Source organism: Danio rerio, chromosome 11, assembly GCF_052040795.2.
Source record: "Danio rerio strain M-AB ecotype USA chromosome 11, GRCz13ab, whole genome shotgun sequence".
NCBI classification, from domain to species: Eukaryota; Metazoa; Chordata; class Actinopteri; order Cypriniformes; family Danionidae; genus Danio; species Danio rerio.
The window spans coordinates 35,065,001-35,091,892 of record NC_141031.1 but is presented as its reverse complement, the minus strand read 5'-3'; the positions used below and the strand labels follow the sequence as shown (position 1 = coordinate 35,091,892).

General features: G+C 35.7%; 1 long non-coding RNA gene across 2 annotated transcripts in view; it reads right to left on the bottom strand.

Annotated features, from left to right (window-relative positions):
- Positions 1–3,437: 3,437 nt before the first annotated feature.
- Positions 3,438–26,892, bottom strand: part of LOC141376635 (uncharacterized) — a 33,305-nt gene continuing 9,850 nt past the window's right edge. For both annotated transcript variants that reach the window (XR_015502773.1, XR_015502774.1), the window contains exons 2-3: positions 15,863–15,980; positions 3,438–6,365 (exon numbers count right to left, since the gene is read on the bottom strand). This is a non-coding gene — a long non-coding RNA (uncharacterized LOC141376635). The remainder of the gene's footprint in view (positions 6,366–15,862; positions 15,981–26,892) is intronic.

Below are 26,892 nucleotides of genomic sequence, written 5' to 3'. Positions count from 1 at the left end.
CTGAACTGACGTGCATCGAAAAACCAAGGGTGCTCTTTTATCCTCAGTCCAATAGATGACCTACGAGCACGCATGTATTCGGTACATCTGGCCATTACTGCTAAATGCAAAATGTTCTTGTAAAATAGCCTGAGCTCGGAGCCCTTTGAGAGCCTGTGAAAGAGCAGGCGAGGAACAACGTGCCGCTTCTCCGATTTTGCCGTGACTCACTCTCTCAAAAGAACGGAGGAAATGTAATTGAGACTGTCAGATCATCAGTCCCTGAGAAATACGATTCAGAGAGAGAGAGTTATATTAAAGAGTTTTGTTTTTTCCTCACTTTAACTTTTTGTTGCCCTTTCACTTTTTTTTTTTTTTTTTATATACACACAGGAGGGGAGGGACTGAAGAAAGGAGAGATGTGAATAACAAAATACAAAAGAGGATAGAGATGGCACTGAGAAAGATGAAAGCAGACGGAGTAATGCTAGAAATCGAATGAGAGAACGAAAGAGGCAGGAAATCCAGCAGAGATTTTGATTTTGTTTTTCAGATTTTTTAATTAACACAGCCTCATTGAGGCGAAAGACTGATCCAGTTCTGCTCTCTCCAGCCCCATATTCTAAACACAGGACACCTGCACAGCATGGTTTGGAAAATACAAAGAAGTGACAAAGAAATGAGCGAGAACGAAAGCACAGAAAGAACGCTGGAGTAGGTATCAAAAATGTGAAGTGGGCACTCAAACCCTTACTGCTTTTACAGATGCTTTACAACATTTGCCATGGTAACCACAATTCCTGGCAGAACTTGTTACTAATCCTTTTAAAATCACAAAAGCTTCAAATTTATCTCCTATTAGGGTAAAGAAAATGAGGAGATGGGGCAGAATGTATCGGGCTAAGAGCAGAGGTTTACATGAGCAATTCATACAAACATTTTAGAGAAAATGTCAAACAGGTGGGCGTCCAAAAATTGATTGGAGAAAGAAGTGGGCCCCAAAGTGAAAAAGATTGAGAACCCCTGATTTAAGCCACGGGTTTCAAAATTAATAACTGGTGGGCCACAGCTCTGCAGATTTTATCTCCAACCACCTACAAATTATACCTGCTTAATAGTCTTTAGCAGTCTTGAACACCTTGATTAGTTGGATCAGCTGTGTTTGATTAGGTTTGGAGCAAAATTGTGCAGAGCTATTTATATATATATATATATATATATATATATATATATATATATATATATATATATATATATATATATATATATATATATATATATATATATATATATATAATTTTATTTCAATTTAATCTTATGTAAAACTAAAGCTATAAAATTATATATAAAATGTTATATATATATATTTTATTTTAAATATATATTATTTTAAAAAAACATACCAACATGAAGATTGCAAAAGACCATCTTCTGCTTTAAACTTGACTGACTGAATATCTACTATTAAATATCTACTATTCAAAAATATACAAACAAATGTAAAATACAGTAAAACAGCCAAAATCTGTTGAAATGCATCGATCTGATGGCAGTTGAGTTTGCAGCTGGATATTATTGAGAGATTGCTGACAGGAACAGTAAACTGCTCCACCAGAGAGCATCTGAAGCTCATATGCAAGTTTATATTACATTCTATAGCAGAAACCCCATTGTGCCTCACTAGATCATTCTGTATGGATGCACGTCCGTTATAAAACACTCACAGGACATATAGTTGGAAAGCTATGAGGATATATTAAATAGTTTACACAAAAATACACAGAGACATTCACTTACACTCCACTATTTAAATCTGGAGATGGTTAGGAGGCCATGATGGACAGAGGCCAGTGGGCAAATTTGGCCAGGATGCCGGTATTCTATTCTTTTTTATAGGACATCCTAACATCTCATCCGAAAGATGGTACTCACTGAGCAGTATAGAGTCACCATCAATATACTGGGCCGTTAGGGCACACACAAAGCACAGGTTGAGCGCCCCCTGCTGCTCTTGCAAACACCACTTCCGGTAGAAACCTAGCTTTAGCTTCAGCTGGCGACCATGTGAGCATTGCAGACAGCTAGCTGCAAGGTAGTACATTTGTTTAACGGTTCGACGCGCTGTGCATTTGAAGATGCTGGTCTCTGCAGGTCTCAGTTGTATTAAATTGTCAGAAATCAGTTTCATAACCCTGTTCCTGCAGGCACACCAACACTACACACTGATTATTATTATTATTATTATTAATATTAATATTATTATTATTTTATTTATTTATTTTTTTGTAATTATACATAACATAACTCATCAATTTATAAGAAGAGACTCAGAAGTATGTGGGTCAGATGAGGAAGGTATCCAGAATGTGTACTGTTGGTAGCCTACAGGAACAGGGTTGGGAGACACTAATCTAAGTAACTGTTACCTTTCTATCAGCTCAAACCTGTCTGGTCATTCTCCTCTGACCTCAGGCATCAACAAGACATTTTCACCCACAGAACTGCCGTTCACTGAAAATTTTCTCTTTTACGGTCCATTCTCTGTAAACCCTAGTGATGGTTGACTGTGGAAATCCCAGTAGATCAGCAGTTTCTCAAATACTCAGACTAGTCCATCTGGCACCAGCAACCAAAGTCACTTCAATCATCTTTATTCACCATTCTAATGCTTGGCAAATTGTCTTGATCATCTTTATGTTCCTAATTGCATTCAGTTGCTACAATGTGATTGGCTCAGTAGATATCTGTTTTAAATGCATTTAATAAATAGACTTCAAATTTCTTTAAGTAAAATATTAAACAAAAAGACATTTGAAGGTTTCAAAGAGTTACTCTCTTAGATGTGCAGGGTCTAGTATACCCGGTATGAAGAATACGTCAGACACTTAGATTACATTTACATTCCATTTACGTTTGTATGTTTTTCAGATGCTTTTATTCAAAGAAATAGTCCATTAAAGGACATACATTTTCATCATGCATTCTCTGTAAACTCTTGACCTTGGCGTTGCTACTGCCATGCTTAAGCTATGACAGTATTAGCAAAGCTATTTAACTGTCATGTTATGTTGATAACATATGAGCAAAAATGTAGAGGTTGAAGTATCATGAAATGATAAACAACACAATTACCAAGAGGTATGTTAGCCTATGCCTCATTATATATATATATATATATATATATATATATATATATATATATATATATATATATATATATATATATATATATACTATGTTCAATTTACAGTTAAAAAAAAAAAAAAAAACTTTAAAAAGTGTCTTTTCCCACCCTTTTCCCACCATTTGAGAGCACAAAAATGGTTTCCAGAAGTCACCCTATGATTACAAGGGTAAATGAAAAAAATAAAATTCTGTTTTCTATCACACTTCTTTCAGACTGCAAGCTGATCTATCTTTCCACCCGTGTCTTCCTATTAAGTCAAGCACTACAAACATAACATTAATTACACTTTATTTAGAAGCGCTGGTACATTCCATTAAGAAACAAATGTGTTTTCAGTTCTTAGGGGGCGCTGAAATTTGTGCCGTGCTCGAATTAAGCATCCCAGTGTATTAGTGAAAAATGCATTACAGATAATAATAACAAACTTCATTGTGGGGATCAAGATAAGGAGAAGTCAAAGAGAAAGAATGAGCATGCCATGCTGAAAAGGCTGTTAAATCCAAATATGTCAAGCCAAATAAAGTCTAATTTAGTTCACTCTTGGCCTCTGTCCTCTTCTTTCCCAGAATAATATTGCGTTGAGAAAATAGGTACGTTTAATATGACCCCTCATTTAAAAAGCTGCTCCAAACCATTGCGCCATCTTTCAGTCTTTCGATCTTCGCACTTAATACAAACTTTCTTTGATTCGAAAGCTACTTTGCGAACTGCCAAGCTCGATTGGTCATCTGATTTATTGTCTGCATACATACATCATTGAGTATTTCCTGTCGGGAGACAGGGTGGACAGCCCTGATTTGTATGTCTGTTTCCATAAAGACCAGTGCCACCACTTTAGTCTGAGTCTCATACGGTTAACGTGACAATTTAGACATCAATGGCCTGTGTCAGCTTCATAGGCCTGTCTCTCCAAGAGTATACAGGGAAGAAACAACAGCTCAGTGAAAATGCTTGATTAACCTTGTATCAGCATTGACCCCCTCTCGCTCCGTCAGTATGACAGCACACAGATTAGAAGGATGGTGAAAGCAGAGCCAGCTCTACTCATCTAATCTCATAGAGAGCGCTAGAACAAAGGTAGGCAAAATAAATAAATTAATAAATCAACATGCAATCGGGAGAATTGCCTGAGAGGGTTGGAGAGGACGGGGAAGAGATGAGACGGCAAGATGACAGCAAAGTTTGTAAAGCTGAACCACCTTTGTGACATGAACCCAATGCTACTTCATTTCCTGTTTATGATGGACCTGCCAATCAATCAAATGCTCGATGACAAACGAAGGGAAACTGTGGAGTTTCTTCATGACCAACTGGAGGTACAAACCAGTTCTACAAATTCTATAAATTGCATCGCTGCCAACAGTCCCGTTTTTCCCGGGAATCTACTGTATTTCAGACCCATCTGCCGCCACCATCCCGTTTTGTTATTTCTCCTGGAAAACCGTCATTTTACCCTGCCCCCAGGCCTCAGCTTTTTGGTGCAGGCTGCTGTAACATCCGCGGGTTGCCAACTTTGGTCTAGTATCTGATCACAACGGCTAACTTGGTTAATAACTGTGTAATTCAGAAAAGCAAACACCGCCAACAAACTGCCCCCAGTCTTCAGCTTTTTGGTACAGTCTGTAACACCCCTTCATTGCCAACTTTGGTATAGTATGTGATTGCAGCGGCTAACACAGTTTATAATGGTGTAATTCAGAAAAACACACACCACCAACAACCCACCCCCGGTCTTTAGCTTTTGGTACAGTCTGTAACATCCCCCGGGTCCCCAACTTTGGTATAGTATTTGATTGCAGCGGCTTACCCAGTTAATAACTGTGTAATTCAGAAAAACCCACACTGCCAAACACTGCCAACACCCCGCCCCTGGTCCTCAGCTTTTTGGTAGAATCCCCCCCTTTCCGGAGTTTCGGGAGAGAATAGTTGGCAGGTATAAAAATTTTTATTCTGTAACACACAAATAGCTTTAATTTTCTTGCAAAGATGTTAAAATAACTTATCAGAATTAAGTTGCTGCATATAGATATACAATGATGTGTATTAGATATAAACACTACCTTACAAAAGTATTGTTGCCTATCCAAGTTTTAGAAAAAAACAAAAAATAACTTGACTTCTGGTTGATCATTTTGTGTCAGAAGTGACATATGAAAAGCAAAGGCCTCTAGATTATGTTTCTTTTACCAAAATAAACTTTGATTGTGCCTTAACTTATTAATAAAGTCATATGGAATGGCATTCTTGCAGGACTCCCAGAGATCATCAAGATTCTTTGGATTCATCTTCAATGCCCCCTCCTTTATCTTACCCCAGACATGCTAAACAATGTTCATTCATTCTTGTCTGCTTAGTCCCTCTATTATTCCGGGGTCGCCACAGTGGAATGAACCGCCACAATGTTCATAATAATATCTAAATCAATAAAATCAAAATGTCAATAATATCTAAATCAATAATAGCAAAATGTCAATAATATCTAGTGACTGGGCTGGCCAATCCTGGAGCACTTTGACCTTCTTTGCTTTCAGGACCTTTGATGTGGAGGTGGATTCCAAATTTCTCATCTGTTTTTGTGCAAAGTTAAACATAACTGAAGCCTCTTTGACTAAACAAGCATGATCTTTCAAAATTCCCTTTGAAAGTGCAAGGTTATAAAAACCTTTGCACTGTAAACATCCCTCCCAATCCAACAAAGCATTCATTACATTTTCCCTCATTCCTTCTCATTGTTCTTTGCTTGTCGTGCACTATTCAAGAAAGCCTGACTATTACCAGGAAATGCTTTTTTAAAACTCTGTCACATTTGTATTCCTGTGATCCCAGGCCCACTTTAGAGGATTGAGAAGGAGAGTGTATGCATGTGCAAAAAGAATAAGAGAGACATAGAATTTGTATGTATAGAGAGCCATGATTATATTCCCACTTCCCCTAAAACATCTCAAGATTGCCTCTACCCACAAGCTCTTCTGCTGATTGGATTGTAGCCAGAGACCCGTACGTGAGTGTATATGCGTCAGTGTGTGTGTGTGTGTGTGTGTGTGTGTCTGATATGGTAATGATGACCACAGCCGCTCTGTCCAAGGCCCATCAGCAGAGCCACGCATCATCTGAGGAGGCGGAGCAGGTGTCGTGTGTCTCCAGTCTCTCAGTGCTCTTAAATCATACACTCTGTTGCGTTTTCATAACATTTTCATCCCTGTAGGAAGAAACCACATATTATAGGCAAGGCACTGTACATTTTCATTACTGTTAACATTCAAAACGAGACAAAAGGTTGTGTTTCATTTTACAAATGTCATCGGTAATCCTGTTCTAGATGTCAGAATAACTTTGAAACTATTTTCACTCGTGTCTGCTGGAAAGTTTTAAGAAACAGCAAGTAACAAATGAATTTTAATGGGAAATTTTTAATTAGAAAGCCTGAAATAGTTTACAGATGTCATGGCTTTTTTCAACATTACATAAATGATTATATAAAAAAAAAAATACTACACTGAAAAAGGATTTAGTGGTGTGATTTAAATAAATGTAGCAGAAAGATTTCCATAATAAATATGCTAAAAACAATCATACACACATGCACTGTTTGTAGAACTAATGTTTGAAACATAGGCTCATTCTGAAAATGCAGCCCTATCTACATTTCTGGAGATCGCAGTTATGTAGCCAGGGCTACATATGGCTGCATTTTTTCTTTAAAATGAACGCTACAGGGGGGTATTATGCTCTTCCTTTTTGTGGTTACCAGCTGACTGCTTACCTCCATATGGACAACTTCTTTGCTGTCACCAGTTTGTCCAGAGGCTCATCACAAACATCAGAGGATTTGAGACGTACAGCAGTTCCAGAAAGCAGGTAAGACAAAAACCAAAAGACCAAAAAAATAAAAAATAAACAAGTAAATAACAGGGTGAAAATGTGGTAAAAAAAAAAAAATAGGCGAAGGCTTTCTTTTCTTCCGGATTGCTTTTTAAAACTATTGGCTGGGTTTGGAGAAGTGGGTAGGCAGGTTAATCTGTGCTTTTAAAAACTCTATTGGTTGGGTTTAGGTAAGGAAGAGGGTTGGTCAGTCGATCGCTCAGTCAGTCACTCAGTCATTTTAAAGCGGCCTCTGGTGGATATACGCAAGAACAGCAGGCACGAACAGCACTCACGAGAGAAATTTGAGATCTCAAAAAGTCCTGGGACGTACTTAGTGCTCTCTAGAAATATATAAAGCAGTACGTTTTCAGAATGAGCCTGGGTTGGAAATAGTTTACAGATGTCATGGCTTTTTTTCAGCATTACATAAATGATTATTCAAATGATGATACAAAAATACCATGCAAAAAATTAATTAGTGTTGGGATTTAAGTAAATGTAGCAGAAAGATTTCCCTAATAAATATCCTAAGAACATTCAAACATGCATTGTTTGTAAAACTAATATTTACATCATAGGTTCATTCTGAAAATGAAGCCCTATATACATTTTTGGAGATCGCAAATTATGTAGCCAGAGCTACAAATGGCTGCATTTTTTCTTTAAAACAAATGCTACAGGGGGGTATGACGCCGCTCCTTTTCACGCTTACCAGCTGACTGCTTCCATCTGGATGGCTTTTCAGCTGTTATCAGTTTGTCCAGTGGCTCGCAGCATACATCAGAGGATTTGAGACAAGGAGTTGACTGTGACAACGAGGTTAGGGTCTGGCGAAGAATGGTTCCAGAAAGCAGGTAAGAGAGTGAGGGTGAGAGGGTGAGAATGAGGTAAAATCAGTAAAAATCAAGCTGTCGCTAAGGCTTTTCTTTTTCTGGATTTCTTTTTAAAACACTGTCGGTTGGGTTTGGGGAAGTGAGTGGGTGCTGGTCAATTGGTTCTTTTTAAAACACTATCGGTTGGGTTTACAGAAGGGGATGGGATTGATCGGTTGGTCAGTCAGTCAGTGTACAGCAGCCTCTGATGGCAATCTCAACAGATATTTGAAATCTCAAAAAACATACACACCAGCCTCTAGGGGATTCGCAAAAACAAAACTGCAAAAAAAAACAAAAAAAAAACGTAGCTCATGGGACGTATTTGGTGGTCTTCGGAAATGTATATGGGGTACATAATCAGAATGAGCCTGGGTCAAATATTTAAAATGTAAAACAAACTTTTCATTTTAAACCTAGGATATTACCTTAGTTAATGTCCAAAAAATAGGGTAAACCTAATATAAAGTTGGTGGATATGAAGATCTGATCCATCTCAGTTAGTTTATGAGATACTCTTTAATGTACAGGTTCATATTGGTATAGATTAAATATTAGTGCAATACTTTTTTTATTAGATATAATAAAAGTAATGAAAATAAATGTAGTCTTTTGAGAAAAACACATTCAATTTTAAAAAAGTGCAAACAAGAGAAAAGCAGCTAACAAAATTGATGTAGGAATTAGTTAAATCTCTACTTTGATTAATTATGAAGCTATGAAAGTATAATTAATCATTAGACAGCAGTTGTCTCTATGTTTTCTTTTGCTTTGGGGCTCACTGGATGAAATCCAAAACATTTTCCCCTTTTATTATTATTTTCCAGGTTTTGTTGAACGCTTATTTTCCAGATGATATGTCTCACTATGCTCAGACCACCGTATAATGACACTTTATTCTCATTTTATTTTTAAAATGCACCCCAGCGGATAGCTGTTTGTACAGCCAGATTTGGTTAATAACCGCTAGAAGCTTTTATGTGTGTGAAAGATTGCTTAGATGTAACCACATAATTGCACTGTCAGGCTTGAACAAATTCTTTTTAATTACATAAATGTGTGACTCTTTTTCAACCCCTGGACAGAAGGGAAAATAACCTCAAATACCTGACAGCAGGCCCTAAGATTAAGCCTCCAGTTAGGTTATCACACTGCAGATGATACATTCCTTGTTCCATTTATCCAGCATTATCTCCATCCACCCATTGTTCAATCTAACCATCCATTTGTCCATCCAATAATCCTGTTTATTCTAGCCACTGTCCATTCTATCTTTTTTCCCCAATTTCTGTTTAATTTTCTGTTAAATTTTTAAATATTTTTTTCTTTGCCATGATGACAGTAAATAATATTTGACTAGATATTGTTCAAGACACTTCTATACAGCTTAAAGTGACATTTAGAGGCTTAACTAGGTTAATTTGGTTAACTAGGCAGGTTAGGGTAATTAGACAAGTGATTTTATAATGATGGTTTGTTCTTTAGACTATCGGAAAGAAAAATTGCTTAAAGGGGCTAATAATTTTGACCTTAAAATGTTTTAAAAAAAATAAAAACTGCTTTCATTCTGGCCAAATTGAAACAAATAAAACTCTCTTAAGAAGAGAAAAATATTATCAGACATACTGTGAAAAATGTCTTGCTCTGTTAAATTTCATATGTGAAATATTTAAAAAAGAAAAAAAAATCAAAGGGGGGCTAATAATTCAGATTTTAACTGTATCTATAAAATTGTTCTACATTTATTTGTTGTCTCTATCTCTCCACCCATTTTCATTCATAATTCCTTACATCTATCGATTATTTGTTCTATCCACCTACAGTATACACACTTCATGTTATCTGTCTCTATCTATTGAATCATCTATTTATTGTTCATTATCGGTCATTCCGCCCATCCATCCAGCTAACACACTGATTATTCTATCCTGCTCTCCATTTTTTGTTCCATTCATTTATCGTAGGTTCTATCCATCCATCATTTATCCATTATTATATAATTAATCCAGACACTGTTCATTTTATCCAACAATCCATTTCATACCTCTATCAGTTCATCTGTTTATCAATACATTTGCCCTTCTATACACCATTGTTTATACAGTATGTCAATTTACTGAATAGCTATTTGAATAACAATCATATCATCCTTCTACAAATGGTCACACTTTATTTTGATGGTCTGTTTGTTGAATTTGAGTTATATTGCATCTACATGCCAACTTACTTTCATTAAGTAGGTCTCATTAAGACTGTTAGGTTGGGGTTAGGATTAGTATAAGCTAACACGTCCTTGCAAAGTTTCTTATAGTCAGTTTAATATCTGTTAAAGGAGCACATCAACAGATATTAAGCAGACAGTCTAATACTGACTCAAATGAACTAATAAAATAAAGTATTACCCAACAAATTGTTTATTCTGTTAATAAATTGTCTGTTTTAACTATCTAACGAATCCTCCATTTATTGTTGATTTTATCTAGCCATCAATTATTCAATCTGTTGTCCATTCTATCTGGATCCCTATTTTTGTTCCATCTATCCATCATTCTATAATCCATATGTACATTAATAATTATGTCCATCATCTGTTCTATAGCCATACTGTCCATATATTTTTCTTTTTATCCATCAATCTTTGTTATTCATTCCATCCACTATTGTTTGTATGTCTATTTATTTAGTAATTATAGATGAATTACTATATGATTGTATCATCGACCTATCATCCATGGTTCATTCCATTCCATTCCATCCATTCACCTACATCCTTCCATACCGTATTTAGTCTATTCATCTGTTGTCCATTCAATCCAAATATTCCATCTATCTCTCCAACACTGGATCTATTTGTTTATTGTTTGTTCTATCCTATCCCTCAGTCATACATTCTATTAATCCATCTACCCATTCGTCTATTTATCATGTATTATTTTCTCTTTTTGATCTATCTATCTATCTATCTATCTATCTATCTATCTATCTATCTATCTATCTATCTATCTATCTATCTATCTATCTATCTATCTATCTATCTATCTATCTATCTATCTATCTATCATATCTATCTATCGTTATACTTATTACTGTACAAAGTCTGACTGGCATTTAGTCATCGTTAAATGCTTCCTGTTGAGAACAAAGAGTGTCACTTGCAGTAAACAGAGGTGGTAATAAAGTATAAGAAAGAGTCGTTTTATTCTGTGACACAGATTTGCTAATTCAAACATGAGCTCGTGTTGAACACAGTGACATATAAATTATGAAATAGACCTGCTGTAACCAACTCCCAGGAGCAACAACCTAAAACTGAAACTGAAAACTGACACGCATGCCAACATTGCTTAGTCCCACAGTGTAAGAAATATCCCTAAATTAGCAGTTTTCCATATTTTGTGGTATTTTAATTATTCTTTACATTGATTTATGTTTTTGAATTGCATTATGAGACCTTGATCTTCCTTCCAACAAAATTTAACATTGAAAAGTTTAAAAAGGTGACTTTTATTAACAATTTCAATAGTTTATTATGGTGTATCATTTGGGTTGGAGTTGTACATTATGGTGTATCATTTGGGTTGGAGTTGTACATTATGTTACAAAAACCTTGTAATCAACTGCCAGTACATTTTCTGTTACTTTACAGACTTATTTTTCAATATATTATTTCTTTTTTTAAATTAAAATGTCAAAAAAAAAAAAAAAAACTCACTTTGTTAAATTGCATAGTTGAATTTTCAACATCAAAAGTCGACAGAGCAGTAATTATGGTCGGATAATGAAATTCACCATTGTAAATATACATAAAACACTTGTTAATCACAAAATATTTTTGCAATGCATCTACAAAACCAAGAAAAACAATAATTTTGCCCAGTTATAAATAAACATTATGTACCCAGCCTCTGAAAACAACACCCTAACATACACACTTGAATAGAAGTACACACGTAAATAGGCCTGTTCCCAAAGCACGTTTAATAAATTACAAATGTTGACTAAAGCAGTCCTGACCCTGCACTTAATAAACTTCCCTTCAGTCCCTGTAAAAGAGATCTATGTGCTTGCATTATATTTATGATCACTTCTTAACTGTAATACCAATGGTCCAAAAGACCTTACACATCTTAATCAGCAAAAATACGACTGCAAGCATATTTCACTTACAGCAGTCTGAATTGAAATGTAGCACAACAACCAGCCAATACACACTACTGTACTGAAACTATAAATAAACCATAAATCCCGCTTTGGTTTTCTAAAGACCGCAGCTTCCAAACTGTGAACTTGTGGTTTCTTAAAATTAAAATTTAAAACATTTTAAAATGGTAAATCTGCGGAAATTCTAGTTCCCTGATGTTCACTTCATCATTTATTCTCCCTCATGTGGTTTTAAGCCTTTTTTTTTCTGTTGAACACAAACGAAGATATTTTGAAGGATGCTTGTTCCGTAGTAGGAAACAAAACACTATTGAATTCAATGGGTCTCAACAACCACCTTTTTTGGTTTCATCGCAATACAAAATATCTTTGTCTTAAACAGAAAAAAAAAAAAAAACTCAAGTGAGCTTTGATCAAGTAAATGGTGAGTAAATGATGACAGATTTTTCATTTTTTAAGTGAAATATTCCTTTAAAGGTACCAGTGGGCCATTTAGGGAAAAGCTACCACCCAAGTGACCCTCAGAGCTCATTTATTGATTCGTTTTCCTTCAGCGTAGTCCCTTATTTTTCAGGGGTTGTCACAGTGGAATGAAACGACAACTATTCCAGCGTGTTTTATGCAGCAGATACCCTTTCAGCCCAAACCCAGTACTGGGAAACACCCATTCATTCTCGCATTCAACAGACACTCAAATACTACGGCCAATTCAGTGGGGAAGCACCAGGAGGAATCCCATGGAGATCATGCAAGCTCCACACAGAAATGTCAATTGTCCCAGCCTGGACTCAAACCAGTGGCCTTCTTGCTGTAAGGCGACAGTGCTACACACTGAGCCACCATGCAGAGCCCAGCCCCAAGGCTTTGTAATTTTATTTCCGATACTAACTAAAGCATATAAGCTTTAAAAAGCTCTTTCTATTCTCCCATCATTTAATCTATCCATTAATTTTCCATTCTGTAAACCCAGTGTATTACTTAATGTAGTAACTTGTTCATGGTTAGCCAATAGTATCACAATACACTCTCAGAAATAAAGGTACAGGAACTGTCACTGGGGTGCTATCTTTTCAAAAGATACATATTTATACCCAAAGAGTCTACAGTGATACCTCAAAGGTGCATATTAGTGCCAAAATGTACCTAAAAAGTACCCTTGAGGTACCATCATAGGCTCTTCAGGTACACGCATGTACCTTTTGAAAAGATACTACCCAAGTGACAGTTCCTTCTAAATGTAGCAAATAATGCCAAATATATATGGAGGGTGAACTATGCGTTTAACCAAGACAAGAACCTTTGATTCAGTCCAGATCTGTCAATTAAAACAACCACCTCACTGAAAAGATCTACAAAATTTGAAAAAATGCAGATTTATTGTCACAAACTCGCCATAGTGGAAGGAGATAAACATTTTTATTAGAAGTTTTAATCACACTTTATTTTTGCACAGTTCTCACTATTAACAAAGCCATTACATAGGACTTTTACCTTAATAAACTACTAATTAGCTGCTTATTAATAGTAATTAAGGTAGTAGCGAAGTTTACAGTAGGTATTGGGTAGTATTAGGGATTAGTGATGCGCAGGTTGGGATTTTTCCCACTATAGGGTCCTGCTTTAAGGAAATTATTAGACCGCCCTGCACCACTGTTTCTATTTTTACAACCTGTCCCGCACACACTAACAATAAATAGACATATAGGCAGTGTAACACACATGAAAAATACCTTTATTCAAACCTGAAAGTGCTTGGCCATATGACCCACATCACCCAACAATAAGGATGTGTCCGTTTTGTTGCTCTCTTGTTTATATACTTTTTCACACAAGTTGCACTTCACGCAACCGATACTGCTGTTGTCTCCTGCTGCAACTACTTCTGAAAACCGGTTGCAAACTATGTTCTAAAGATTAGATTTAGCAGGCTGAACTGTTTACTTTTAATGATGCAAATTCCTGACCTCAATTTCTCCCACACTTCGTCTTCCATCTTCATATTTATTTCTCTGTTTTTGTGGCTGGCAGTAGAAGATACTTGACATGTTACATGATGCCAAAGGTTTGGGGATGTCACTTAAGTTAATTTGCTATTTAGACTACACTGCCTGACAAAAGTCTTGTTTCCCATCCAAGTTTTAGGAACAACAAATAACTTGACTTCTAGTTGATCAATTGGTATCAAAAGTGGCTTATATGAAAGGCAATTATCTGCAATTACTTATTAATAAAGTCATCTGGAATGGCAGAGAAAGCATTCTTGTAGGACCCCCAGAGTTCATCAAGATTCTTTGAAATCCTCTTCAATGCCTCCTCTTCCATCTTACCCCAGACATGCTTAATAATGTTCATGTCTGGTGATCAGGCTAGCCAATCCTGGAGCACCTTGACCTTCTTTGCTTTCAGGAACTTTGAAGTGGAGGCTGAAGTATGAGAAGGACCACTATCCTACTGAAGAATTTGCCTTCTCCTGTGGTTTGTAATGTAACGGGCAGCACAAATGTCTTGATACCTTAGGCTAATGATGTTGCCATCCACTCTGCAGATCTCACACACACCCCCATTCTGAATATAACCCCAAACCATGATTTTTTCCTTCACCAAACTTAAATGATTTCTACGAGAATCTTGGGTCCATGCTGGTTCCAATAGGTCATCTGCACGATTTGTGATGATTGAGATGCAGTTCAACAGATGATTCATCTGAAAAATCTCCCTTCTGTCACTTTTGCAAATGATCAACTAAGTCAAGTTAATATGTGTTGCTCTTACAACTGGGATTGATGACAAGACTTTTGTCAAGTAGTGTACTAGGGCCTTTGTGTTGTAACCTTATTAGATATTCCCAAATATTAATATAGACAATAGAGAATTACACGCAACGCACATGGACTTTGTTATTTTGTTTTTAATGACCCCGCCTTGCAAATAAAGTGACAATTTTCTTAACCGCCCCACTCAACCCCACCCGCTGGTTATGAGACAACCCATGCATATTAGATATATAGAATAGGACCCTACTTTTTAAGTGCTAATAAACAGACAATATCTTAATAATAGGCATGTAATAATACAGTAGTGAATGGTGTGAATTGTTACTTAAGCTAGTAGGTCCCACTTTATGTTAAGTGTCGCTTATACCTGTGAACTTACATGGTAACTATATGTGTATGTAACTACAGTGTATGTACACACTGTTACATAGTATTTACTTATATATCCACTCATTATAAAGTGTAAAATGATGAAGTTATAAAATGTAATATATAAAACCCAAGCCTTTGTGCAACTATTTAACATGAGCAAACTTCTGTCAAAAATGTATAAGTGTATGTAGAAATATACAAATGCCGTATATGTTGTTTTAAGGTGAATTGTAGAATCACTTCAGTAATTCACATTAAAAGGGTAGTTTACCAAAGATTGTGTTATTTATGTCCTGTTACACATTTGAACTTATTCAGTGTGTTGTTACATGTGTGAAGTTAAACCAGTAATACATAAGTAAATACTTTATGTACCAGAGTGTACATACATTTTAGTTACCATGTAAGTTCACAGGTATAAGCCACAATATAAAGTGAAACCAATTAAAAAAAAAAAACACATTAATTGTAATGGCATGAATACAAACATCAAAAACAATAGACAATCTGTTAGATATACAGAACACAAAGACAACTAAACAATAACACAAGTAACCAAATTTTGCCCAAATCTAATCAGATGCCTAAATTAAATGCACATTATCTGTGTCATTGGTTCAAATCTAAACTTCATCTTTCCAGCATAATCTTACCCCTAATCTGCAGGACCCATGGTTCCTTTTTCTCCATTTTCCATCCTCTGTGTCAATATGGAGCACCGAGCCATGTTAAATAAGCTGATTAGATTCCCCTTTTCACTGCAGGAAAAACCTGGAGGAGAAAGCAATCAAAGGGAATCAAATATCATTGCACATCATCTGAATTTTTTAACCCATGCTCAATTCCTGTGACCTAATTAAAATCAAACAAGTGCTAACTGGAGTGTTAGATAGTAGTGGAGAGCCATTACTCTGCCTAACACTCTGCAGTTTACCCACTTTTCTTTCCACGGCAGTGGGATTTGCTGATGTTGTTGTGTACCGTACGGGGTCATTTTAGTCTGACCCTTGCTAAACCTTGCTATACATGATTACAGATGAGATGTGTGAAGTAAGCTCTCCTGGGGTTATGGACAAGTTGAAGAGAGTCCCACAGGAGCCATGTTGACTGTACGAAGGCCACCGAGAGGTTCCTGCTCCCATTTTAGGCACACACGCACTCACACACACCGACCTTGGGGATGTTTTTCACACTCATACATACACACAGGAGTTTGTGATCCCGCAGAGAGCCAGTGGATGTTAATGTAACAGATGTGAGGATGATTGGTGAGCGCGTATATCATCAGGACATGTAAATAACAAAGCACTATTCAGAAGGGAGTTGTTATATTTAACAGCGTCTTTGTAATTACTAAAGCAGTGTTTGGATGTGCACCTATTGAAATAAAAAGATAAATGTGCAAGATATGGGGTCAGTAGCTATTTTAGACTCAGCCACACATGCTCAAGCAGGAAGCATTTAGGTGATTTATTGAGGAATAAGATTTTCTTTTTAAAAACTACCTTAAATTACATCGATTAAAATCATGCAATGTAATGCGATTTCTACATTAAATCATTTGATTTAGATAAGAATAAAAAAATAATTCTACAGTAGATGACAAAAGTCTTGTTGCCTATACAAGTTTTAGGAACAACAAATAAAACTTGACCTAGTTGATCATTTGATTTCAGAAGTGGCTTATTTGAAAGGCAAAGGATTACGCCTCTAGATTAAGCTTATTTTAGCAAGATAAAATATGATTATGCTTTGGTTTTTAATTATTTAATTAGGACAGTAAGGTCTGACTTTGCTTAGACAAAAATCTAGTCATTTAACTGAAATAATGTACAGCATAGAATATAAAGTCATGGTGCAGTGGAAAAAGAATGAATATTATGGTTGACTACCATGAGCTTGGACGACTGCAATGACTCAAATAACGTATTAATAAAGTCATCTAGAATCGCAAAGAAAGCGCTCTTGCAGGACTCCCAGAGTTCATCAAGATTCTTTGGATTCATCTTCAGTGCCTCCTCCTTCATTTTACCCCAGACATGCTTAATAATGTTCAAGTCTGGTGACTGGGCAGGCCAATCCTGGAGTACCTTGCTTCACTAAACTTAACTGATTTCTGTGAGAATCTAGGGTCTATGTTGATTCCAATAGGTCTTCTGCAATTTTTTGTGACGATTGGGATAGTTTAACAGATGATTCACTGGAAAAATCCAATGATTGATGAAAAAAGTTATTATTTGTTGCTCTTACAACTGGGATTGACGAAAAGACATTTTCAGGTAGCGTATATTAGTACTGAATTCAATTTAGAAAAATAAAAACTTCAGCTTATAAGCAGTGACAGGTTTAATTAGTTACATATTTACTGCACATACATTTTTATTCCTAAAAAGTACAGTAAAAGGGGATTACTTTTAGGGTAAGTTACTTATAATATACTTGCCTTAAATACTGCGCATAATGTATATCCAACAGGAAAGATCTATTTAAATGTGCAGAGTTTTTTGTTATGAAAATGTATTTTGTGGAATACTTTTTCTAAGCTCAAGATTTACATTCACAAAATCAGATTGCACTTGCTTATCAAACAATGAACTGAGTAAGTATTTAATTGTATGTTTAAAATATGGTGTCATAAAATCACAAATAATTGAAAAATTAAGTGTTTTTTTTTTTATTAAATAAAACTTAAAGGTCTTCTGTTAAAGAATGAAATGCTGAACTTCTATGTATATGTATTTAAAATTATATGGATTTTTAGTATTGAGATATGGTTTCCAGTACTGGGTGGCATCCGCTGTGTAAAACATTGGCTGGAATAATTGGCGATTCATTCAGTGGTGGTAACCCCTGGCAAACAAGGGACTAAGCTAAAGGAAAATGAATGAATGAATGAAAGTTTCGAGTCAAGAATAGATTACAAATTGAGTTATTTAAGTAATTAGAAAAGTAATTTAATAGAATTTTAATATTTTAATTAGTAATTAATTAATTGCTTTTCTCAAGTAACCTAAACAACAGTGCTTATAAGAATGTTAATTATATTTTAAATGAATTAGGTTAAACCTACTGAGCTTTCCAAATCTAGAGTTCCCATCGTGTTTATTTTGCTAAGTTATTTATACTGTTTTATTACTGCTTTTATTGCTTGGTATAGTGACCTTCTATTTTATGACATTTCAAAATGACACATTCATATTCTATATTCTGTGTATTTTCAACATCATCTAGTCTTCAATACCACATGAAAAAAAACTATTTTTATAATAAATACTATTGTGTTTTTAATAATGGATTATTAATTATCATTTAATTTTGCTCTGTACGCTGCTTCTGCATGGCTCTTTATGCTCTTATTCTGATCTAATTATCTCTATCAGTGTTCACACCCCATGTTGTCAATCAGATCGAAGTCGAAACTGAAAAAAAAAAAGGTCAAAAGTGGAAATAAAAAAGTTTTTGGGTTTTTATTTGTGATAATATTGACAAAAAACCATATTGTAACATGTAAAAAGACCCTTCATTCGGTCCCAAAATTGCATGAACCTATATCTGAAAAGTTTTGCATTACTCGCAAGCAGCAAGATATTTTACTTCAGTTCTGACATTCAGCGAAGGTCAAAATAAACAAAAAGAAAAGTGTGGAAATAATATGAAACCAAGATTAGATTTCTCAGAGGATCTCCGACTAGCCAAATAACAGTAGGTAATTAGCTCCTTCTTTTTTTCCGCTTTAACTCAGGTAGTGAGAGAGAAAAAAAAAAACTGGTTTGATACAGAAGGGATTTAAATCACACAAAGGACATACGACAAACACAAATTTACCAGACCTGCTCTGAATTCTGTATGAGAAAAAAGTGTTATGTGTACTCAAAGTCAGAAGTGATTATAAATACAAACTGAAAGTCTTTGAATGCTGGTGATTTGTATTACTCTTCTATTACAGTGGCCTTCAATGTAAAACTTAACAAATTGGCTTTCGTTTCTCAAAACCTCTTCAAGTGGTTTAGTGTTTAATTAAATAGCTTTACATTTCTTTTTATAAAGCTTTTTTTCAACTCCTCAACTGTTTCCCAGTGACCTTTCAGTAAGTCTTTTTTTTCTACTGTTAGACATTTCAAAGATTATTGTGAAAAAACATTGTGAAAAGCTCAATTTATAGAAGTTTTCTATACATGACTAGATAGTTAGACAGATGTGTGTACATGTATAACCTCAAATCAGTTGAGACAGTACAGATAATGCGAATACAAATTAGTGATTTTTAAATTTACTTTGACTTGTATTTCATTGTAGACAATACAGCAAGCATTATTTAATGCATTCCACAAGACTGTTATTGTTTTTGTTGTCAAAATAAACACATATTCCATTATTTGGGGTTATAGACCACTACCATTTTTCTTACAGACCAATTGGTGGGTATTGGTTTAAGTTTATTGCAACTATCTTTTATGATATGTACAATACTTATTTATAAACAGGTAACATACACTTACTAGCCATTTTAACAGGTACATCTGTCCAACTGCTTATTAACGCGAATTTTGAATCAGCCAATCACATGGCATCAACTTAATGCAATCTGCTGCAGTTCAAACCGAGCATCAGAATGGGGAAGAAAGGTGATTTAAGTGATTTTGTATTTCTGAAACTGCTGATCTTCTGGGATTTTCACGAACAACCATGTAAAACTTTACAGAGAATAGTCAGAAAAAAATATATATCTCACCAGATCTCATGTCAATATGGACCAAAATCTCTGAGGAATATTTCCAGTTCCTTGTTGAATCTATGCCACGAAGCCAGTAAGGCAGTTCTGAAGACAAAACGGGGTCCTAAAACCTAATAAAGTGGCCAGTGAGTGTATATTGGGGAAAACAAGTCTTATTGTAATATTTATTTATTATAATTAATCTATATTTTTTATTAATTTAAAGTACAATATTTCTATTTTTTAACAAATGTTAAACCACAGAGCTTTATTTAGTTGGAAAAGTGTTAATAATAAACCCCATCTTTTTCCAGCCAACTTAGCCAGCATGTTTTTGAGAGCGGATGCCCTTCCAGCCACAACCCATCTCTGGGAAACATCCAAACACAATTAATACAATTTAGCCTACCCAATTCCCCTGTACCGGATGTCTTTGGACTGTGGGGGAAACCGGAGCACCCGGAGGAAATCCATGCGATCGCAAGGAGAACATGCAAACTCGAAAATCGAACCAGTGACCTGCTTGCTGTGAGGCGACAGCACTACCTACTGCGCCACTGCGTCGCTTCATATGCTTACCTAATACTAAAAACTAAAAAGCATATCTAAGTTTCTTCCAAAATATTAGGCATCGTTATAAATATGAAATGTATAAACAATTCAATTTAAATAGCAATTAGTTCTAATTAAATAATGCAGCATTTATTTTTATTTTTTTCAAAAACAATAAAACATGTTACACCAAACTCTTAAAGACTTACAGTGGTTGTTCAGTTCCCCCACATACTTCCACTATAACTGCATTACAGTCAACACATTACATTCAAAATTATAACCATATTTATCAACCTTGACTAAGTGCTGCCTTTAGATCTGTCCAACCCTGAGTGAACATCACCTCTCTAGAGATCCAACCTCACCACTGCCTCCAAACTCCCTACATGAAGCCATGCGGTATTATTATTATCAGTCCCACTATTATTATCTAATCAAAAGCCCCCTGTGTGTGTCTGTGTGCCATTAATTCATTAACGATGCCTGGATATGCTCAGTGGAACACAACACCCTCCCACAGCAAACACAAACGCACATACACACACATACTAAAAGACTAAATTCTGAGCAGATGTGTATTTAAACACACAAACACTCACACATACATTACACACCTGTGCCCCCTCACACACCTGCACACCAAACTCATGTTATATACACCAAGAATGGAATGAGGGTGAGTAGTTTATGGTAAATTATAGAGTAAATTTTGTTGACGAAAAAATTTTTGTCATAATTGTCTTAATAAACAAGTTTCTACTAACAAAAACTATACGAAAGATAAATAAAAATTATAGAAAACTATAACAAAAATATACTGACATTTTTGTTGACTAATTAACAAAGAGACAATAATGTGTAATAGAGACCTTTTTTTAGAAAATATCCAATCAAAATTAATCTTGGTGTGTGATGCATGATGCGCAAACACACTTGAAAAGTAACTGATATACAGTAGACAGCCTGATCTTACGAGAAAAGGTAAGTATTTTACGTTTTGGCAGTTTAGTGGCTAATTCGTACAAATTTGTACGAGTTCAGTCGTACGAAATTGTACAATTTTAAAAAGGAGGCGTGGGATCTAACCCCACCCCTAAACCCAACTGTCATTGGGGGATGAGTAAATCGTACTTAAATGTATAAATTAGATCATACGAATGCATACGAATTAGCCACTAAATGAAAAAGTTACGAATTGCCGTGAGATTGTGTTGCAGTAGACACGGGATGCGATTTCATCATCATCCATAGCAACGTCTGTCTGATTCAACTATAATGAAATGGAAACAGCTGAGAGAAAAGGAAGATTCATGTATGTTGTCAAGACAAAAAGACTGTAAACCATATGAGGTTGGAAATAGCTGATAAAAACAACAAATCTAAAGCCACATCAGCATGCCAGGGAATCATCCCGAAATTAACACAAAGGTAAACAGATCTTTTTTATTTACCCGTGTGTCTGCTTTTGCTTTACTAAAATGGTAGAGTCTCCGGCTGACCTTTAGAGATATTACTCAATTAGATTGTAAATTAAAATGTATATAAAATTCGGTCAGTCTGATCATGGCATTTATTTTTATGAGGAGCTGTAGCTGTAGCACTATAATCTCTGCATATAGCGAAATGTACTGTAACACCAACTACAACAATAAAGCTTGCTATAGACTGACATTGTAAAGTGAACATGTTTAAAGCTCATTGAAATATTTAATGGATTGAAACTGTTCAAAAGACTGGTTAAAAGATTAGTAGTTTACCATGTTAAAATTAAGGCCTCTCTAAATAAATGTACAATCCAACACTTTCAGATGGCTACTGTTCTTACATGTGTATTGATTGCCGACATATCATTTTACATATTACTTAGGATATAAATAAACAATACATATCTAATGTTTGGTCTTCAATGGAAAAGCTATATTCCATATTTTTATTTAATGTTAAGTCACAATATTTTGTATAAATAAATGTATACAATAGCCTTTTTAATTATAATACATGCAATTTAAACTAAATATATTTTAGTAAATTAAAACTCAAGTAGATTTAATCTACTATAATCTTATGAAATTTTGTCGACTACAATTAGACTAAAACTAAAATGATTCAGAAGAGTAAAACATGACTAAAGCTAAAAAAGAATTAAAGTCAAAAGACTAAGACTAAAACTAAATCAAAATTTACTGTCAAAATAACACTGGTGGTGAACCATTCCTTAAAAATAACTTCTGATCAGTGCATCCTTGACAACAGTAAACCACGATCACGTATTGTTCTCACATTCAGCCTTTGAAATACAACAGGCTATAAATGCTAATATTCCTTCCAGTTTTATTCCTCTTAATTGCAGGTGCAGTTCAGACTACAAAAGGAGAGCCTATGGAGAGCTGCAGACCAGACTGAAGCACAAATATGTATTCATTTGTCATGCAGCTCACTAAAGCAACTCAGGAAGACATTGCTTTTAAAAACAAACAGAATCCAGCGGATCAATTGCTGTGTGTGCGCGACTCTGTCTGTACGGTCTGGGAGAGGGAGAGCTTAGCTCGGTTAGACTCTGTTTGACGTCTGCCTTGAAAATGGATTAACATGAACATCTCTGTACCTCACCGCAGCTGTGTTCACAACACAACCCCCTGCTCTCTTGCTTTCTATCCACACTGCTGTCCAAACCGCCTGCCAACAGAGCTGCACGCAGTGTGACACTGGCACTGGGCTCATTTGCAGGATTATCTGTAGTGGACAGACCCGCGCACACATATATGCATGCACGTGCACGGTTTTTCTCGAACACACACACACACACACACACATACGGGTTCCTGTCCAGATGCATGCACATACATACACTCCTGTTGATTAGATAAGTGCGTTCATTTATTAATGCACATAGATGTGTAGAGGTGGAGTGTGTGTGTGTGTGTTGGGTGGGGGGATTTGAATGAAGCGGGCAGTAAAGGAGGTTTCTAGGGCAACGATGCTTAGCATTTATCACCTTTATCAGGAAATTGAGAATCTCTGAACGTTTGTGTTTGTTTGTGCGTGTGTGTGTGGAATTTAAACCAGCACAGAAGACTAGATAGGCACTTACTCTGAGAGATTTAAAGTCCCCCTGAAATCAAAATTAAACTTTTTGTGTAGTGTTAGTATCAACATGTTAGTGTTAACAGTCCTGCCAAGTGGTTTCATTTGACACAATCGCAAATGGAACACAAAGACATGATTGGACATAAACAGTTGTAGCTCCTCCCCTTCATAAAACCCAAAATAAACAGCCAAGACTGGTTTGCTTTATCACAGCTCTGCCAGGGAGAGCGGTTGAGGTCAAGCGCATCAACTGAAAAGAAAAGAAGTGTTTTGAATGTTTTTTTGCTTGACATGTAAAATATTAGAGATTGGACAGAAGATTTTATGAGAAATGGAAGTATGAGGCAATGTCAAAAAAATGTTGTTGACCTTTTTTGGCAAAAGTGATAATGTTTGGATGTTTATATGTTCTAAATGTAATGTAATGTGTATTTATATAGTGTATTCACATAATGTGAACTGTCACTGTTTTGCAGCACACTAGTAAATGTATATTCCCTTGCATACTTCTGTCTGGTTCTTGAATCTGATTGGCTGATAGCTGTGCGATAGTGCAAATTACTGCACTCGTACAGTATTTAACCCTTCACTTGTGTGTATTACTCCGCCCTAACAGCTACAAACAGAGGACACTCTACAGTTTGAAAAATATTACTGCTGTTGGACAACAAAATGTACTTTTGAGTCTTTTTCAGGTGAGAATGTAGTTGTTTGGATTGTAACTATGCAGTTTATTTATAAGGATAGTGCCTATTTTGAATATGTATAATTTCTGAGAGACAGCGCATCAGCATCCATCAGTCTGTCAATAAGCAGAGCAAAAATGGTTAGTCCGCATAATAAGCCCTTAGAGGAGAAAAGATTAGCGTATTTTCAAACTACAGCTAATCAAATCATTATAAAATTGTTGATTGACATTCTAAGATTATTTCTCTGTTTTTTATGTTGCAGTGCTGTATTTTTATGTTTAGTTCTTGTCCTTATTGCAAACACAAAAGTAAAGTAGTGATTGCGTTGCTTTTGGCTTTTGGTTGATCATTGTGATCTCCCGACTGCAACAGAGAAATACTGGGAAATCTCTGTTGACTGATGGCATTTCATGGCATTCAGCCTTATAATCTTAAAATGTGAGCAAAATCACCTGCTTTGTCATCACTTTAGACATTACGGTAGAGAATCATTCAAACACTAGCTCTAAAGTGACGTTAGTGAAGTAGCAACAGTTTCTGCTGTTTTGACGTCACCTGCAGATGTGAATGAGTGGTGAAAGAAAGTAGTTCCTCTTACAAAACGGTTTTTAGACTCTCTGTGTTTGATTTTCTTTTTTTATACACACAATTATGCCGTCAAACTGTTGACAAACAGGGATATTACACTCACAGTATCACACATTATCACACACATAGCAGTGAAATATGGTTGTATATTGTCACTCGTGGGACACTAAGGGACCCAGCCTACGGCCTTAAGATGTATAGCCATATTGCACTGCAACTCATGTGATATTGCTCATACCTGTATATCCTTAAATTTACTATTCTAACATCTAAAAACTTCTATTTTCATTTCATTAGACCATTAAGGTCAATGTATCTATGAGTAAAAACAAACATTTCACGTTTGCATTTAGATGATATTGGCATTTAAAAAAAAATATTCACACTTATAATATGAATCAGTGCTTTTTCATGACCTTACAGTGCATCTCAGCTTCTCGTCAGATCTTCTGACCAATAAAATGACTCTAGTATCTGAAGTGTCCTGCCTCCTACAAGAATTGTCTGAAATAGTCACTTACTGTACTTCTTTGTAACATCAATATGACATATTCAACAAGCTCTCACTTGTTTATTTATCATTATTTTGTATTATTATTTTAGAAGGAATTAAACTTACACATAGTTTCAAACTTGAAACTTGGCCAGTTTTATCTGGAAACAGTCTTGGACCACCTTCTGAAATGGTTTGAGGAATCCGATTTAAATGTCACAAATGAGTTTCCGAAGGCATTTATACCTGTTATTTTCATATAATTATCCGATTAGAAGAAAACAAATAAAGTAACCAGGAGTAAACAGCTGATAAGCTGAAACAATGTATGTGCAAGAGGAAAAACAGAAGAGGAAAACAACGGTTTGCACAGTATGAAATCGTAACCACAGTCGACTTTTTCTACTGGACATGCACCAGCTATAATGAAGCAATGGAGGAGATGAGGAATGAGAAATCATCTCTGTTTTAGTTTCTTGTATGAAGGTGCTGGAGGATCAGATACTGCAGTTCTGTTTCGAAACATTCTTAGGCATCTTAGGAAAGGTGACTGATTTGTAATGCTCTACATTGGCTGCCAATTTAGGCAGCATACAAATATGCTGCTAATTCGAAGACTCACAGTTTCATTAAAGTAACATGAGGAGGAGGATGTGACACTCTAATATCCGTAAATATTTAGCACATACAAATTTTGGGCTCAGTGGTCCATTCTCCTTCCATCAGTATAAACTTATAAAATAAAAAAAGCACCAGTTTTCTCACTTTCAACCTCAATGTACTGTATTTTCTTTCCCTGCGCTGAACTCATCTCAATGTATTCTGCGATCTGAGGTGAACTATGCAAAGGATCATTCTGTTTCACTATTGGCTAATTACACTGCATACCTTTTGCTACAAGCTTTATGTTGGTATGCATATGCGATGCTCTTAAAATGCTGCCTCTTAAAACAGAGCACATGTGTACAAAAGCGTTTGCTTCAGCAGACAGCTAATTAATGCAGAGCAGAACTCTTCTATATCCAGCTCCTCTTTATTCCTCTGCTTCCTCTCTGAAGCTCCATGTCATTTTCCGCATTTGCTGTAAAGGAACGTCAAGTGCAGTCTAGATAAGAAAGCAACACAATTATGAATATATTTGCATCCTATCTTTAATTAGGACTTCTGTGATTCTACTCGCTAACCTATTTCACAGTGACAAATTTGAAAGTTCAATCAATTGGAGCTTGAAAGTTGTGATGGAAGCGGGAGGATGAAGCAATCAGATACTTGAGACAGCGCTGCTCGCTGTTGAGCATTTGCCCTAAAATGAAGCGTGGCAGTAGATTGAACAGCCTTTTGCATGGTCCGATGAAGTCATGGAGCAAAGGCAGGCGAGTGAAGGAGACACAGCTGACCGGCCCATCTGTGATTGCCGAAAATATTTCAAAAGACAGCCGTGTGCCTTGAATCTTTAAAAGAGCCTCGTGTGCTGCGCATGTTTAAAAGATACAGGTGTGTCTTGCATGTTAAAAAGACTGCTTGTGTGTCCCGCATCCTAAATAGGCTTATGTGCAC